Source organism: Rhamphochromis longiceps, linkage group LG17 (genome assembly GCF_057381845.1).
Source record: "Rhamphochromis longiceps isolate RC_006_pf linkage group LG17, R_longiceps_female_GT1.1, whole genome shotgun sequence".
Lineage (NCBI taxonomy): Eukaryota > Metazoa > Chordata > Actinopteri > Cichliformes > Cichlidae > Rhamphochromis > Rhamphochromis longiceps.
In genome coordinates this window covers 25,310,877-25,328,262 of record NC_140573.1, presented here as the reverse complement: position 1 = coordinate 25,328,262, position 17,386 = coordinate 25,310,877, and the positions used below count along the sequence as shown (strand labels likewise).

Genomic DNA, 17,386 nt, shown 5'->3' with positions numbered 1-17,386 from the left:
ATCAAGCCAGCAGAACCACATCATCCGCAAAAAGCAGAGATGATATCCTGAGACCACCCAGGTGAAAGCCTTCTGCCACTCGGCTACGCCTAGAAATTCTGTCGGTAAAAGTTATGAATTGAATCGTGACAAAGGGGAGCCCTGGCAGAGCCCATCACCCACCGGGAACAAGTCCAGCTTATTGCCAGCTATGCAGACTAAGCCACTGATGAGTGGTTGTAACTTCTGACCACAGATTTATGAAAAACACAAAGAGTCATAAAACACTTTCCTTTGGGGTTGTTAATGATCCTACTCAGTCACTTGAGGTTTACATTTAAACCTGCCATCATCTCAGCCAATATTAAAGGTTTATAATGTTGTACTTTTCTGTCTTATTGTCTAAAAACAAGATTTTTTTGTTTTTCACATGCAGCCAGAGGAATAACCAGGAGTGTTTTCGCAATGTGGGCACAATTCAAGCCAAAACTGGTCAACTGTCCCGCAGGCATCATGTTCATTTGTGCTCATTCATACGTGGCCTGTTGCTGATTTTGCTGATGTGGGTCCTGCGGTGACCCCTGAACACTAACCCGTCCAAACTGGTCTCCCTCCAGTACGTCAGAAAGACAACTGTTCATGTTTGACTTTAGACCTCGACTCTCTGTTTTTCTCAGTTTCTCTTCCTTTGAGTTTCTCCCTCTGTGAGTCAGATTAGAGGCTGAATGCCATGTGGACTAATTATCTCTGCAAACAGGCTCGCCTCGCCCTCATCCAGCCAGTCACGTGACCTCACTAATGCCCTCTCCCTCACTCTGATGGACGTCTCCAGCTGCTGACTTCCTGTCGCAGCGACCGGGAGGCTCCAGCAGCTTCACATCTGCTGCCCACCCACCCACCTCTACGCTTTCGCCTGTTTTACACTACTCTCCTTCTCTTCATTAAGTCCAATAAACCTCAGTGGAGTCGCAGAAAAACCTCAGTGACTGAATGAAGTACAGATGTGGCGACTAATGGCGCTGCTGAGGGTCTATTTGATGATTTGATCTCATTTAGGAAGACACAATTGATCCACTGATCAGGATTAATGATGTAGCCGTGATTTAAACGGAGCTTTTCACAAAATGGACTTTTTAGAATTGTGGTTATTTGCTTTCTTGTAGAGTATTTCTGACTCATTTCCAGACCTGTGTCGGATATTTTATTGACCAAAAGTTGTTGTATTTCTTTGCCAGCTTTCTTTGCTCCCAGATTTTTTTTTCTGCCCTCCGGCAGCTTGTTTCAGAAAAAAAAATTATTTATGCCCTCCCACTCTGACTGGCTGCAGGTGTGGCAGTTAATGGCTGCAGCTGGAGACGTCAAACCGTGTCCAATGCTGAGTGAAGAGCCGAAGAACATGCTGCTGCACAGCAGAGACTCCAGCAGGATGGTTCAGGATGCTAATTTTGTGTCTAAGCTCACAAAATAAAAGCCTGAGTGAAGTGTGTGCTGAGGCTAAGCGCCACAGGCTAATAACACAGGGAAAATAATGAATTCAGCTACTCCTGATGTGAATTTTCCACTGCAGCTGGTAACGGTGTAGTTTTAATCCCAGCTTAATTGCTTTGTCACTGTAGCAAAAGCAAACAAAAGAAATTCATGTCTGTTTTTTTTAATAGAACAATGATTAACTGACAGTGTGTTTGGCTGTGATCACACAGCAGTTGCCTTCGAGAGTTCAGACGTGCTTTTTAGTTTTCTATCTTTATTTATGTGTTAAGTATATTGTGTAGGCATTTCTTGACTGGTTTCTTTTAAAATATAGTTTCTGTTAGTGTCTATAGATCATTTATATCTGATTCTTTGTATTTTGGTTAATGTTACTGCAGCCTCCACTAGTATTCTTGTACACATTTGCTGTGTAGGTCTGCTGTCTGTGCTGAGCTACTTCGTGTTTTACTTCTCATTAGCTTGTCTCCCTTGTATATTGTCTTGCTTTACTTACTGTATGTCATTTACCTTAATTATGTTCAGCTGTGTTTAGGTTCCCTCCTGTTTCCGCTTCCCTCGTTATCTCATGTGTATTTATAGTTTGCCTGGTTTCCTGCCTCATTAACTCTTACTATATTCCACATGGTTTCTCCAGTGTCTTTTGATTTTTTGGAGATTATATGCCACAATAAAGGCTTGTTTCTTTTGTTTTAAACTGCTAGCTTGTCTCTGCAGTCTGCATTTGTCCCCAGTCTTCCTGCACTTTATGACACATTCAGGTACCATGCACAACATTCATTTAAGAACCATAACATGACATGTAGATGAATGAATGTTCAAATAACAGTTATTCAGCTGTACAACAATTGCTGTCCTGCTTTGTCTGTCGTCTTCACATGAAAGCTAAAGTACATACAGTGGCTTCAGAAAGTATTCAGACTCCTCACTTTTTTTAAACTGTAGGTTTTATGTTTTTAGTAAAAGTTTCTTGAAATTCTGTCATCATGGGAACTAATGAGAAAAAAAGAAGAATTTAAAAACGATGTAGCTAAATCGCAGTCAAAAGTTGTATACCTTTGAAAAAGTGATTTGATACCGAAATCCTAAAAAAATTTGATACTGAAAAAGTAAAAAATGTTTTTTTAAAAGCCCAAATGAATTATTTTGACCACATTTTTTTTATGTAAATCTTTTTTCTTGTTTTTTTACAGTTTCAGTTTGGGGCTGTTGTTCATTCCTAGAAAACAACCAACTGAACATACAGAACTGGGCTCTGGGTGCCATGTTTAACTCTTTTGGGCATTTTATAGGCATAAATAACCAGTGAATTAACTAGTCATAAAGAAATGTCCTAAACATTTTTGTTTTTTTCTTCCAGTTGTAAAGATCACAAACACCAAAACAAAAGTTGGATCAGGAGGTCTCGTTTCTCACACTGTGCCAACATCTCTGTCCCTTTCTCTTGCTTCCTCTGCTCTGCTGTGTGGGTTGTTGTGTCGTTTTTGTTTTTGTCTGGTATTTTTAGCCCCTCTATGGCATCGAGGGAGCAGCTGAGGGAGTGTTACCGCCCATCCAAAGCTCTGGATGACAGAGAAAGAAGTGTTCACGCTAACCCCTCTCCAGCCCACCTAATTGTCCTGGAGCTAATAATAAAGCACTAACCGATGTGGCAGACAAACTCTCCAGAGATCCGGGAGATCTGTGACCTTGTCATTGTTGCTCTGAAGTGCTGCTTCACCCTCTGGGGAATACAAACAATTCAGTTCAGGGAGTGGATATGAATGAAAATTAAAACCTGATGGAGGATGAGGTGTGCACATCCCTACCCTGATGTTTTCCTGTCTTTAAAGGCAATGTTGGCGACTATCAAGCCTTTGAGTCGCCGAGCAGCTGAATAGGGGAATATTGTTGACGCGCCCGCTGTTTAAAACGTAAGTCAAAGTTCCAAGTTAAAACTCCTTTATTTGTTATCAAATCCTTAAAATCCGTAGAAAAAACAGTGATCAAAAACATTCCAAGTTTGAGCGGTCAGCAAAAGTCGACTTCCCCCATCACCCACTCATTCACAAAATTTCCCTCGGGCCGTGAACAGGTGATATAGCAATCACTATTACAGACACCACGTGACCCAAAGCTACGCCTATCCATAACATTCCGGCCCCTAATTATTACATTTTTACAGTAATAATTACACATCCAACACCACAACTCACAACACACACTTCATCATATCACAGACACCCAGTGAGACAACATAACATACTCAAAAAGTCCACCAAAGTTATTTTCTCATGTCTTCTCTTCTGTCTGCACATGGTCAGTCAGTCATAGGCCAGAGGTTACCAGCACTTAGCCTAAATATAGTCAGTCTGTAATGTACATCTCATAACATTAAAGTCAATTCAAAGTTAGTTATGTCACACTGTGTCAAAATGTCATAGTCATGGGTCAGAAACCTCCTGAAGAAGGCATATCTTTGTGATGGGTCTGCACACATGGCTGGTTGGGGTCTTAATCCAGACCTGACGCACAAGCCCCTTTTCATCTGGTGCAGCTCCGGTGACTCTTCCAATGATCCAGGAACCGCGAGGTGCAGAATCATCCACTATAAGGACCACATCTCCAGGAACGAAGTTGCGTTTAATCCTTCCCCATTTCTGGCGCTGCTGAAGTTGTGGCAAGTACTCTTTAGTCCATCTTTTCCAAAACAGATCAGACATATATTGAACTTGCCTCCATTGTTTACGTGCGTAGAGATCGTCCCTCCGGAACAGGCTAGGTGGTAAAGACGGGTTTGACTTGAGAAGAAGGAGATGGTTTGGTGTTAAGGCTTCCAAATCATTTGGATCGGTGGATTCCAGCGTAATGGGTCTACTGTTGAGGATTGACTCCACTTCACAAAGAGCAGTTTGGAGCCCTTCCTCGTCCAAATGCTGTGTTTGGAGAGTGGAATTAAGGACCTTTCTGACAGAACGAATCAACCGCTCCCATGCTCCGCCATGATGCGATCCAGTTGGAGGATTAAAGATCCATTTCACTCCCTTCAAAGACACAGCATCAGAAATCTTTTCCTGATTCCACTGTTCCATAGCTCGTCTCAGCTCGCGCTCTGCGCCCACAAAGTTAGTCCCGTTGTCTGAGCGCAGTTCTTGTACCTGACCTCGTCTTGCAATGAAACGTCGTAAGGCGTTAATGAAAGAGTCAGTGTCAAGGGATGAGGCAACCTCAATATGTACTGCTCTAATTGCCAAACAAGTAAAAATAACACCATACCGCTTCACAAGACTTCTCCCGCGCTTCACTTCAAATGGACCAAAATAGTCCACTCCAACAAAGCTAAATGGGGGTTTCTCAGGGGTCACTCTGCTTTCAGGTAACTCAGCCATCTGCTGCTGGCCTGCAGCTCCATGAAATCTTCTGCAGGTCACACACCTCGACATGATGCTTCGAATCAAAGTACCAGCACCGGGAATCCAGTATTTTTGATGCAGCTTTGAGAGTATGTGGTTCCTTCCACCATGACCCACCTCTTTATGAATATGCTGTAAAATGAGATTAGAAATGTGAAGCTCTTTAGCAATTATGACAGGACGCTTGGAATCTTCTGACATGACAGCTCTACTGAGACGTCCGCCAACCCGCAGCACATCATCCTCCAAAACAGGATTCAACTTATATATGTGGCTGCTTCGTTTCACAGACTCTCCACTTTGGAGACGAGAAATTTCTTCGGCATATCTTTTCCTCTGACAGAACTTAATTATTTGCATCTCAGCATCCTCAATCTCTCCCAACGAAAGAAAGCCATGCCGGAAATCAACCTTATGTTGGGCATCTTCAGACTGAATTGCATCAGATGCAGACTGGAAATGTTTCTTCTTGCGATGCAAAAGCAATGTCTTGAACCTCAAAATCCAACCCATCACCCTGATGAGACGAGTCCAGGATGAGGCACGATGGATTAAAAGGGTCAGAGGATGATCATCATCGTGTGCTTGTAAGACCTCGATGGCAGCAGACACCTTAACTTCAGGATCTTCATGTGGAAGTTCTTGCAAGTTTCCTGGGTTCACAGGCCAATTGTTCTCTGGCTGTGTAAGAAATGCAGGACCAGATATCCATTCAGTGTCACGTAAAAAGGTCTCTGCCTTCATACCTCTGGAGGCAAGGTCCGCAGGGTTATGTGTGGTGTTCACATACCTCCATTGGGAGGCACTAGAAGCCTTGAGGATTTCTGACACTCTGTTCGCCACAAAAACACGGAACCTGGAAGTCTCATTGTTTATATATTTCAACACTGCGGTGCTGTCCGTCCAAAAGACAGAGTTTAGGAGAGGTAGTCTCAGCTCCCTCCTCCACATTCTATCCATGCGAACCGCTACCACTGCTGCCGTCAATTCCATGCGAGGGATTGTGACTGGTTTTAAAGGTGCCACTCTGGATTTTCCCATTATAAAGGAACTGTGCGTCTGTGAGCGACTGTTGTGCAGCAACAGGTAGGTAACAGCCCCATAGCCCTTCTCACTCGCATCTGCAAAATGATGCAACTGAGCGGTGGTCGTCTGTCCAAAGTCAGAAGGCTTTAAACATCGTCTGATGCTGATGTTGTTCAACAGATGCAATTCTTCTACCCAGCTTTTCCACTCTTGAGCAACTGCTGATGGTATAGCATCATCCCATCCTATCCCCCTCTGGCACAGATCTTGAAGGATTCTCTTGGCTGTGAAGATAACAGGAGCAAGGAACCCCAGAGGGTCATAGAAGGAGCTTACTGTGGATAGGATTGCTCTCCGAGTCAATGGTCTGTTTGGGATAGATATGCAGAACTTAAATGCATCTGACTGCAGGCACCACTTCACTCCCAATGCCCGCTCAACAGGTAAAAGGTCACAATCCAGGTCTAGCTCCTTAACTTCATTTGCTCTTTCCTCCTCAGGTATAACTGCCAAAACACTGCGGCTATTGCTGATCCACTTTGTTAAGTGGAAACCACCTTTGGCGCAAATGTCTCTGAGGTCTGAGTAAAGATTGATGGCTTCTTCTTCAGAGCATATTGAAGCAAGGCAGTCATCGACATAAAAACTATACAGAATGGTGTCGATCACCTGCTGGCTGAAGTATGCTTTGTTATCCTCTGCGCATTTCCGCAGGGCGTAGTTAGCACAGCTCGGAGAGGACGTTGCCCCAAACAAATGAACACCCATCCTGTACTCCTGCATGCGCTGATTGATGTCACCACCGGGCCACCAAAGAAACCTCAAAAGGTCAGCATCTTCCTCTGGCACATGCACCTGGTGAAACATAGCCTCGATGTCAGACATCAAAACAATGGGCTCTTTTCTGAACCTCGTCAGTACGCCAACCAAACTGTTTGTTAAGTCAGGACCACTCAGGAGCTGCGCATTAAGAGAGACACCCTGGAATGATGCTGCACAGTCAAAGACGACGCGCATCTTCCTCTTGGTAGGATGGTAAACCCCATGGTGAGGGATATACCAAAGCTTCCCATCACTGCGCTCTAATTCTGTGACTGGGACTCTCTTTGCATATCCTCTAGATATAAGATCTGTCATGAAGGCAGTATAGTCTTTATGAAAGTCTTTATCTCTGATGAACCTTTTCTTCAAACCTAAGGCTCGTTGCTCAGCAATTGCACGGTTGTCAGGCATTCTTATGTCTCGGTCTTTCAGTGGCAGGGCAATGCTGTAGTGCCCATCCCCCAAAGTCACCGTCTTGCTGGCCAATTCCAGGAACTTCAAGTCTTCCTTTGACAGCCCCATCTGTTCATCATCGCTGCTCTCGGGAAAGTCCATCTTGAACTGCTGTTTCCATAGCTTGTCCAGTGTGACAGCAGAAACTCTGTTGACAGTAACTGTTGCCAAACATCCTGGCCTTCCACAGCATTCTCGATTAAGTGGCCCATTCACAGTCCAGCCGAGCACAGTCCTAATGGCAAAAGGACCATCGCCAACACTCCGGATGACCTCCAAAGGTTCTAGAGCTCTGGGCATATTCATGCCAATCAAAAGCTCAACATTGGCCTTAATTTCTGGCAAATGAACATGCTTCAAATGTGGCCAGTCATCCAGGTCCTGTTGATTTGGGACTGTGCTCGTTTGCAGTTTACTCAGTGCCATTTTATACATCAAGATTGTTTTGGAGTCAGCTGCCCAGTTTTGGAGATACCTAGAGATAATAAAATGGAACCACTTGCCATTTGCCTGGCATAAACTCAGTGTACATCTCACTTTCCCAAAAATCAGTTGCTCAAGTAAAATCCACAAATAAAATTTAATTCTTCCAAACTACATTTGACATCAAAGAATGCCTCCATCTCCCAATAATGAGACACATTCTTGTGACAGCAGGACGGAATGCAAACTTTCATGGCATCCCTTCTTAGCTGCTCAGCTTGCAGGCTTTCAGCTTCAGCGCCAGGGTTTTAATCAAATAGACAAATGCTGTTTGTTCACTTGAGATGTTCTGCCAGTTCTTTACTACAATTTCCTTTCAGCTGCTACATGTTTGTGGGTCTCTCTGCCCTCAGTTTTGTTTCCAGTAACTGAAAAGCTGCTGTTGGATTAAGATGAGTTGACGCACTTGGCCACTGAAGAACTCTTGGGTTGCTTTTGCGCTGTGCTTTGGGTCATTATCTATTTGCACTGTGAACCATCATCTGATCAGTTTTCCAATATTTGGCTGAGTCTGAGCAGAGATCTTGCTTTGTCTATCAGTAATCACATCATCAAAAAAACAATAATGACACAGTTCCACTGGTAGCCATATATGCCCATGCCGTAATACTGTTTCTACCATGTTTGACAGATGATGTGATTTACTTGGGATCATGGGCTGTTTCACTTGTTTTCTGGTATAAGTTAATCTTGGTCTCATGTGTCCAAAGAATGTTTTTAAGACCTGTGCAGGCTCTTTAGATGTTTTCTGGCAAAGTCTAATTTGGCCTTCTTGTTCTTAAGTGTAAACAGGGGTTTGCACCTTGCTGTAAACATCCGTATTTACATTCATGAAGACATCTCTTGTAAACTGTGGCAATGCTACACCTTCCTATTCGGGAGTTTTCATGACTTGGTTAGATGTTGTAAAATTGTTTTATTAACCATGGAAATAATACCATGGTTAGTGCATTCATTCTTTTTTAATAATGTACCAGATTGCTGATTTGCCCACTGCATTGTGGTGGAGTACAGAAGCAAAACTACAGAAACTGTAATTTACAGACCTAACTGTATGTCCATATGACTGAATTACTGTAGCAGTAGTCTGATCTGATGCACCTCACAAATACAACCACGGTATCTATATAACAGAGAAAACTAAATTTTGCACTAATGCAAAATATTTTTAAACAACAGTAGCTAAAAAGCAGAGGTGGGACCAAGTCATTGTTTTGCAAGTCTCAAGTAAGTCTCAAGTCTTCTTTATCCTCAAGTCTCAAGTCAAGTCTCAAGTAATGTCAGGCAAGTCAGAGTCGAGTCTCAAGTCACTGGTGTAAAAGTCCAAGTAAAGTCACAAGTCTGAAATTTTGAATTTCAAGTCCTTTCGAGTCTTTAAAAAAAAACGAAAAAAGAATGTTGCAGTTATGCTAAATGTAAATATTAGACCATGTAATTTTTAAATCTGTGTTTTTCTCAACACATGACAAAATAGTGAACTTAGAAAATATACACAAATTGTGAAATTGCACCTCTTTAAAATGCAGCTCAATTAAACCTAGCTCCAAGAATAATTTTCACTGACAGTTCTGAGATAAGCTGCATGTTATTCTTGGATGCGCTTGTAGGACTGGCTTTAAAATCGCATGACAAAAATATCATACACATTAAAAAAAAACTGCATCACCAACGTAGCCTGGACAACATTTGCTAGTTAGATGAAGTCAGCTATCTCATCGTAGCATATTTATATGCATATTTATAATCATACGGTTCTTGGAGTGAGTGCACACACTCATGAAGTTTAGTAACTTCAGGTCACTGCAACAAGCCCAGGTACAGTTTACCGACGGATGGGTGCAGGACCTTGAAATGCACCGTGTAGAACGAAAGACCATCGTACGTATCATAAGTTTACCAGTCTCACAAATCGTCGTCATAAATACACATTCGTTAACCGTTTATTAATATAACCTTTGAGCTCAACGGTAATTAATTAGTAGTGGAAATAATTTCTGGTACACGTTACAGAAATGTAGCAGTGACAATAATACTGTATGCTGTAATCGTACTGGGCAATTTTTTATTATTAACCTTTATTTAACCAGGAAAAGTCCCATTGAGATTAAAAACCTCTTTTGCAAGGGAGTCCTGGCCAAGAGGCGACAACACGTTGAAATTACAAAGTTACATACATACAATTAGTGATACAAAACAACTGTTTTATCCTGTGAATAAAAGTATGTTTTTGTCAATGTACCATAATAACAGAAGCGAAACACAATATTGTGTCAGGACAATTCACTATTTATGCACAATAAATAAAGGAGCATAGCGCGACAATTTCTGTTCAGCGCCAGACTTGCTTGTAACCTATATCACCAATTATGTTATGAAAATGACGCATTAACTACAACAGAAGACTGACCTTTGTGGAAATGCTTGGAGCAGACTAACATGTGAGCTGGAGTGTTCTGGGACGTTATATTTGGTTTTTGAATGGCTGCGATCCAGGCCATCCGTCGCCTCTTTGTTACTTCGGAAACATGGCTCGAACAATTTCTCTTTAACGACGTAATCCGATAACAACCGATTTCTTTACCCGTCGGCTTCCCGTGGCTGTCATGTGACCGGCTATTGCAGTTAATAATACAACAGCTTCTTGCCATTTTTTGTGTTTCTTTTTATCGCTGTATAACTGATTTCAATTAAAAGCCTGCGTGCGCTAGTACCTCTTGCCACGAGTTCCCAGAATCCTTTGTGGTTCTACCCCAGAATGACATCACATTTTCAATCTCTATATGCATGTTACATTTTATATTTGGGGTGAAATATCAAGTCTTTTCAAGTAAACCGGTTCAAGTCCAATTCAAGTCCCAGGTCATTGGTGTAAAAGTCTAAGTCAAGTCACAAGTCTTACAACATTTTTTCAAGTCAAGTCTAAAGTCATAAAATTAATGACTCGAGTCTGACTCGAGTCCAAGTCATGTGACTCGAGTCCACACCTCTGATAGAAGCCACTAGAAACAAACTATTCCAGCCTAATTGATGACATTTATGGCATTTGTTTTCTGTGCTGACTGATATGCTGCTCAGTGCTTTGCTGCCTGCTTTTAAATCAGATGTCACTCTGAACATAAACACAAGCTACATGTGATGTCTCTGATGTGTATCTGTTTCTACCCGTGCTGATGCTAGCATGACTAAAGCTAGCCAAGCAGCAGTAAATATGTGAAGCAAGGCAGAAGGATATACTCATCAAACAAACAGGATCATAAGAATATAAAACCACGAGCACTACAAATGTAACAGAAATATGTTGACATAAAATGGCATGTTATTTGAAATCTACACGAAACAATGACACAACTACTTTTTTTCAATTTTTTCAATTTATTTATTTTTTACCAATTGTCCAAATTAGTCTGTGATTGGCCTTAGTGTGACAGAAATCATATTTATATACAACTAAATATGACTCAGCAAACATGTTTTAAATGGATGATTCCTCACTTGATGACGAATGATCCATTTCCATATTTGCGGAGTCTTAAATTTGATGTCAGTGAACTTTTCAGTGGTTGGTGTTAAAAAAAAAGCCCCCAAATCCCCTATGAGCAAGCACTTGGCGACAGTGGAGAGGAAAAACTCCCTCTTAATAGGGAGAAACCTCTGACAGAACCGGGCTCAGGAAGGGGTGGCCTTCTGTCTTGACCGAGAGGGGTTCAAATGTTCACTGACAATTTAGTTGTATATAAATATGATTTTTAGGACTTGATGTTGACACCAATTATGTGAAATTGGGGACGCGCACAGTTCCGCTTCTTCTTGTTCTTCTTCTTACTTGGCGGAATCTCTGGCAGGCTCTTGACTTCAGTCTTGAGTTCAGCCACCTTGACATTGAGCATTTTCTGTTTGTCTTGTAGACTTTGCAAAGATTCCTGTACAGAAAATGCAGCTGACTCTTCTTTTTCTATCTTCTGTTGTTCTGTGGTGTCTTTTTCTTTCTGAGGCTCCTGCAGAGACCTTGCAGTGGATGGCCGTGAGTCCTCTTTTTCCATCTTCTCCTGTTGTCCAGTCTCGTTTTCTTTCGGAAGCTCAAATTTGTGCATTTCATTTGCAGCAGTGGAATTTTGTTCTTTGTGCTGCTGTGGGATTTTAAGTGAGGAAGCTTTGGCCCCTTTCAGCTCTCGCTCCAGAGACTCTAGCTTCAAATCATGAAGGGCCTTGTTGGGGCAGAGCTGGGATTTCAGGTCACTGATTTCCAGGTTGAGTGTCTCCTGCTCCTGCCTATGTTTAACGGCCTGCTCTTCAAGCTGATTTTGAGCTGCTAGGAGCTGTTTCTGGAGCATCTCAATCTGCTCTTGCTGAATCCTACATTTGAGCTCAAATTCAGCCTCCTTAGAGGACTTCAGTCCTACAGAGTCAGTGTGTGAAGCCTCTGTGGTTGGAGTGGCAGACTCCACACACTGCTCTGTGGTAGGGTGGCTGATTTGGTCCTGCAGGGTAGCAATCACCTCATCCAATATGACCATAGCTTCATTGTCACTTGCGAGAGTGTCTGTCTCACTGATGTCATAGGTCTTATTACTAGAAGCCTCTTCCAGCTGCTCTATGAGGCCTTTGATCGTTTCCTCGTGATTTTGCTCGTTCTCGTGAATTTCTTCACGAAGTTTGTTCACCTGAAGCTGGTGATAAGAGGCCCTCTTGTTTGCACCTACCATTTTACCGTAAAGGTCGTTCTGATGGTGTTGGGAGGCTTCCAGTTGGTGTCTGAGAGCAGCAATCTCGTGCCAGGGATTAAACGGGGGTCTAAATGTGGGAATGGGTTGATATTGCCAAGTCCCTCCATTAGGCACAGGGTTTGGTCTGCTGGGGTTCTTCCCATTTCTCTCTCTCTCCATGTCCTCCTTTGCATGTGAAATGGGGAGGGATTCAGCCTTTTCTTTTTCAGGAGTGGCTCCAGTGTTTTTTTGCAGTTCTTCATTTTTCGGGTTTGCTCCATCACCCGTGCTGTTTTGAGCTTCAAGAAGAGCCCGGGCATATGCCCGAGTAATTGGTCTTCTTGGTTCTTCAGCCACTCTTTTCTGTTTTTGCTTTTTTTGTTTCTTTGGTTTCACAACCGTTTCCTTTGGTGGTTGTGCCACAGGAGACTTTTTAGTATTTGGTTGTGCGGCTTTATCAACCTCAGGTTTTGGTGTGATGACCATTTCTATTTTTGCTTCTGCCATTGTAGATGCGTCAGCGTGTGCGTCTGCGTTTCTCTGCGTCCGCCTTGTCTTTGTTTTAACAACCAGGTTGCTTTGTGTTTCTGCCATCCGAGATCCACTAAAGTCGGTTGAACGTCTCCCCTATTTATAGGGTTTTCCAGTAGAATGTGCACTGTGACATCACAGGCTGTTCCTGTGATGCGCTGTTCCTTTGAAGTGCCATGATTGGAACAATTCAAAATAAAATGCCCACAAACCTAATGTAAAGGAAAGGCTTTTATTTTGTAGCACATACTGAATTAACACTATAAAAGCTACTCTACAGGAATTGCAGTAAAAAATAAAACAAAAGCAAAATATGTTTTTTAAATGGTTGTTAAAAAAACTAACCAAAGTAGAAGACAACTGTTTAGTGGAAAGTATTCGACATTCTAGAGATTCTCAGGCATAATAACTTCTTTCATAATTTAAACAAGGACAGGTAGAAAACGTTCATATTTAGTGAAAGATATTTATTAACATTATCCAATGAGAGTTACTGAATGTCTGTAGGCAGTGAGATCTTGGTGGTTGATGAGGCGACAGAATGTCATCTATGTTTTGTTTTAAATTCAGTTTCAATGCTGAATCTAAGAAACAACAGACTGCAGAGGGAGACTTTAATAGAGGTTTACTAACTCTTACTATCATATACATTGTGGAAAAATCTGTCTTTATTTAGCATAATATATTTGTTATAAGCACTAAATATGTTTTATGATTAACTGATGAACACTAACGTACCAAGCTGAAAATTCTGCTCACCAGTCAGCAGCTTATATTCACAAAAAACGGATAAATCTGCGATCCATGCAACTCTAACCAGCAGAGGTGGGACCAAGTCATTGTTTTGCAAGTCTCAAGTAAGTCTCAAGTCTTTATCCTCAAGTCTCAAGTCAAGTCTCAAGTAATGTCAGGCAAGTCAGAGTCGAGTCTCAAGTCACTGGTGTAAAAGTCCAAGTAAAGTCACAAGTCTGAAATTTTGAATTTCAAGTCCTTTCGAGTCTTTAAAAAAAAACGAAAAAAGAATGTTGCAGTTATGCTAAATGTAAATATTAGACCATGTAATTTTTAAATCTGTGTTTTTCTCAACACATGACAAAATAGTGAACTTAGAAAATATACACAAATTGTGAAATTGCACCTCTTTAAAATGCAGCTCAATTAAACCTAGCTCCAAGAATAATTTTCACCGACAGTTCTGAGATAAGCTGCATGTTATTCTTGGATGCGGTTGTAGGACCGGCTTTAAAATCGCATGACAAAAATATCATACACATTAAAAAAAACTGCATCACCAACGTAGCCTGGACAACATTTGCTAGTTAGATGAAGTCAGCTATCTCATCGTAGCATATTATATGCATATTTATAATCATACGGTTCTTGGAGTGAGTGCACACACTCATGAAGTTTAGTAACTTCAGGTCACTGCAACAAGCCCAGGTACAGTTTACCGACGGATGGGTGCAGGACCTTGAAATGCACCGTGTAGAACGAAAGACCATCGTACGTATCATAAGTTTACCAGTCTCACAAATCGTCGTCATAAATACACATTCCTTAACCGTTTATTAATAGGACCTTTGAGCTCAACGGTAATTAATTAGTAGTGGAAATAATTTCTGGTACGCGTTACAGAAATGTAGCAGTGACAATAATACTGTATGCTGTAATCGTACTGGGCAATTAGTGATACAAAACAACTGTTTTATCCTGTGAATAAAAGTATGTTTTTGTCAATGTGCCATAATAACAGAAGCGAAACGCAATATTGTGTCAGGACAATTCACTATTTATGCACAATAAACAAAGGAGCATAGTGCGACAATTTCTGTTCAGCGCCAGACTTGCTTGTAACCTATATCACCAATTATGTTATGAAAATGACACATTAACTACAACAGAAGACTGACCTTTGTGGAAATGCTTGGAGCAGACTAACATGTGAGCTGGAGTGTTCTGGGACGTTATATTTGGTCTTTGAATGGCTGCAATCCAGGCCATCCGTCGCGTCTTTGTTACTTCGGAAACATGGCTCGAACAATTTCTCTTCAACGACGTAATCCGATAACAACCGATTTCTTTACCCGTCGGCTTCCCGTGGCTGTCATGTGACCGGCTATTGCAGTTAATAATACAACAGCTTCTTGCCATTTTTTGTGTTTCTTTTTATCGCTGTATAACTGATTTCAATTAAAAGCCTGCGTGCGCTAGTACCTCTTGCCACGAGTTCCCAGAATCCTTTGTGGTTCTACCCCAGAATGACATCACATTTTCTCTATATGCATGTTACATTTTATATTTGGGGTGAAATATCAAGTCTTTTCAAGTAAACCGGTTCAAGTCCAATTCAAGTCCCAGGTCATTGGTGTAAAAGTCCAAGTCAAGTCACAAGTCTTACAACATTTTTTCAAGTCAAGTCTAAAGTCATAAAATTAATGACTCGAGTCTGACTCGAGTCCAAGTCATGTGACTCGAGTCCACACCTCTGCTAAAAAGTAATGGACAGAGGGCACTACAGGCAAAAGTAAAGATATTTTTATTTTCAGGAAGAACTGTACCTTTAAATAGATGATCGGGGTTTATTGGTTTAAATTGGACACAGTGCTTAGTTTTATTTAAAGTAAAGCTCACTTTTCCACCCTCTATAAGCTCCTTCTGTGCCACCGTTTTACATCCAAGTCCAGTTCTGTAGCTTTTGATCATCCTCAGATGTACCTGGAGACTCCAGATCTCTTGATTAGACAGGCCTACAAACACACACACACACACACACACACACACACACACACACACACACACACACACACACTCAGGCTTCTGACTCACTCGTCTGTAAGAGATCAAACCGACAGCTAAGCTGCAGGGTGAGGAATGAGCAAACTGTGCAGCAAAAGTAACACCAATAGGAGATTTCATTTCAAAGCTTAAGTAGTGCAATACTTTAGGAGAAAAGTTTTTTCAAAACTGTGAAATTTGTTCAAAATAGCTGATTTTATAATGTGGAAGTGTTTTGCATTCAATAAGATGCCACAAATTATTTGTGCCACTCCAAAAATTTCTGTCCACTATAAAGGAGAACATCACAGCCTGATACCTGCAGGTCTGACAGCAGCAGGTGTATCACTCCTGTTTTCTACCTGGAGACAGCAGTCGCCTCATTGTTCTGACACACAACACAAATCTATCCACAACACTACACACTAACTACACAAGACAACACATTAACTACACTCCAAACACGCTAAACGTCACAAATCTCTCACATCTCACTCTCTCTCTCTTTTTCTCCTCTCTCTCTCTCTCTCGCCGTCACTCCAAAAACTTCCCCCTCTTCCTAAACAACCAAATGTCATGTCGCCATATCATTTTTTGATTGGTTGACGTGGTGCATTTTTCCACCAACACGAAAGGGCAGTTTTTTGTTTTGTTTTTTTATTTTTTGGTCATAAGCAGAGAGTGCTTGCTAGCGCTGTCCTTAGACAGTAAACGTGAGGAAACTATTGAGGAAAAACAACGTGTATATATTGTTTATCATGACTCTGGTTTTTGCGTGTCCTATCAACACAATTTGAAAAATGATATAGATATCACCTTGTTGCTTTGTAATCTTAAAGTGGTCGTGTGCCCCTTAGCTCCAGGTGTTGTGCCAAAAAGTGATCGTCGGGCAGAAAGTGATTGCCGTCCGCGGGAGCGCGCGCAGCTGCTTAAAGTTGTAGCGCCCAGATTACTTACAGCTACTTCCCTGCAACTGATATAAAACGCGGTAAGCTGAAGACAGCTTCAACCATCTATTTATTGAAGAATAGTAACGCGACCGCACCGCATTTTCTTGTTAGTAACAGTAACGGCGTTGTAACGATTAAAATAGTAATTAGTTAGATTACTCGTTACTGAAAAAAGTAACGCCGTTAGTAACACCGTTACTTGTAACGCTGTTATGCCCATCACTGCTACTGACAGATACAAATATTTAACATTTCACACACTGTGGACAAAGTAATGGTGAGTATATTTATAATAACTGAATGAACTCTGCTGATAAGGACCATTTCACATGTCTGAACGCTCAGGACAAACTTTTACGTACTAAACAGCCACTTTGTTAAGAACACCTGTTCAACTGCTCATTAATACAAATATCTATCACTTAATGACATGGTGGCAAATCAGTGAATTTAAGCATGCAGACATGACCAAGACAACCTGTTGAAGTTCAAACAGGGCATCAGAATGTGGACAAATATGATTTCGAACATTTCGTGGTTGTGGTTAAATGCTGGGATTACACGCCACAGCCTTTCTGAGTATCATTACTGGCCATGTCCATCCCTTTATGTCCACGGTGGCATCCTCTGACAGCTGCTTCCAGCAGCATCACACACCATGTCACAAAGCTCAAATCATCTCAAACTGAATTTTGGAACATGACAGTGAGCTCACTGTACTCAAATGAACTCCATAATCACTAGATCACATTCTAATAGAGCTCCATTGAACGGGAGATTCACC

The 17,386-nt window shown here is 41.6% G+C and overlaps 1 protein-coding gene across 1 annotated transcript in view; it reads right to left on the bottom strand.

Moving 5' to 3' along the window:
• Window positions 1-17,386, bottom strand: part of nrip2 (nuclear receptor interacting protein 2) — a 54,455-nt gene that overhangs the window by 27,513 nt on the left and 9,556 nt on the right. The window lies entirely within an intron of this gene.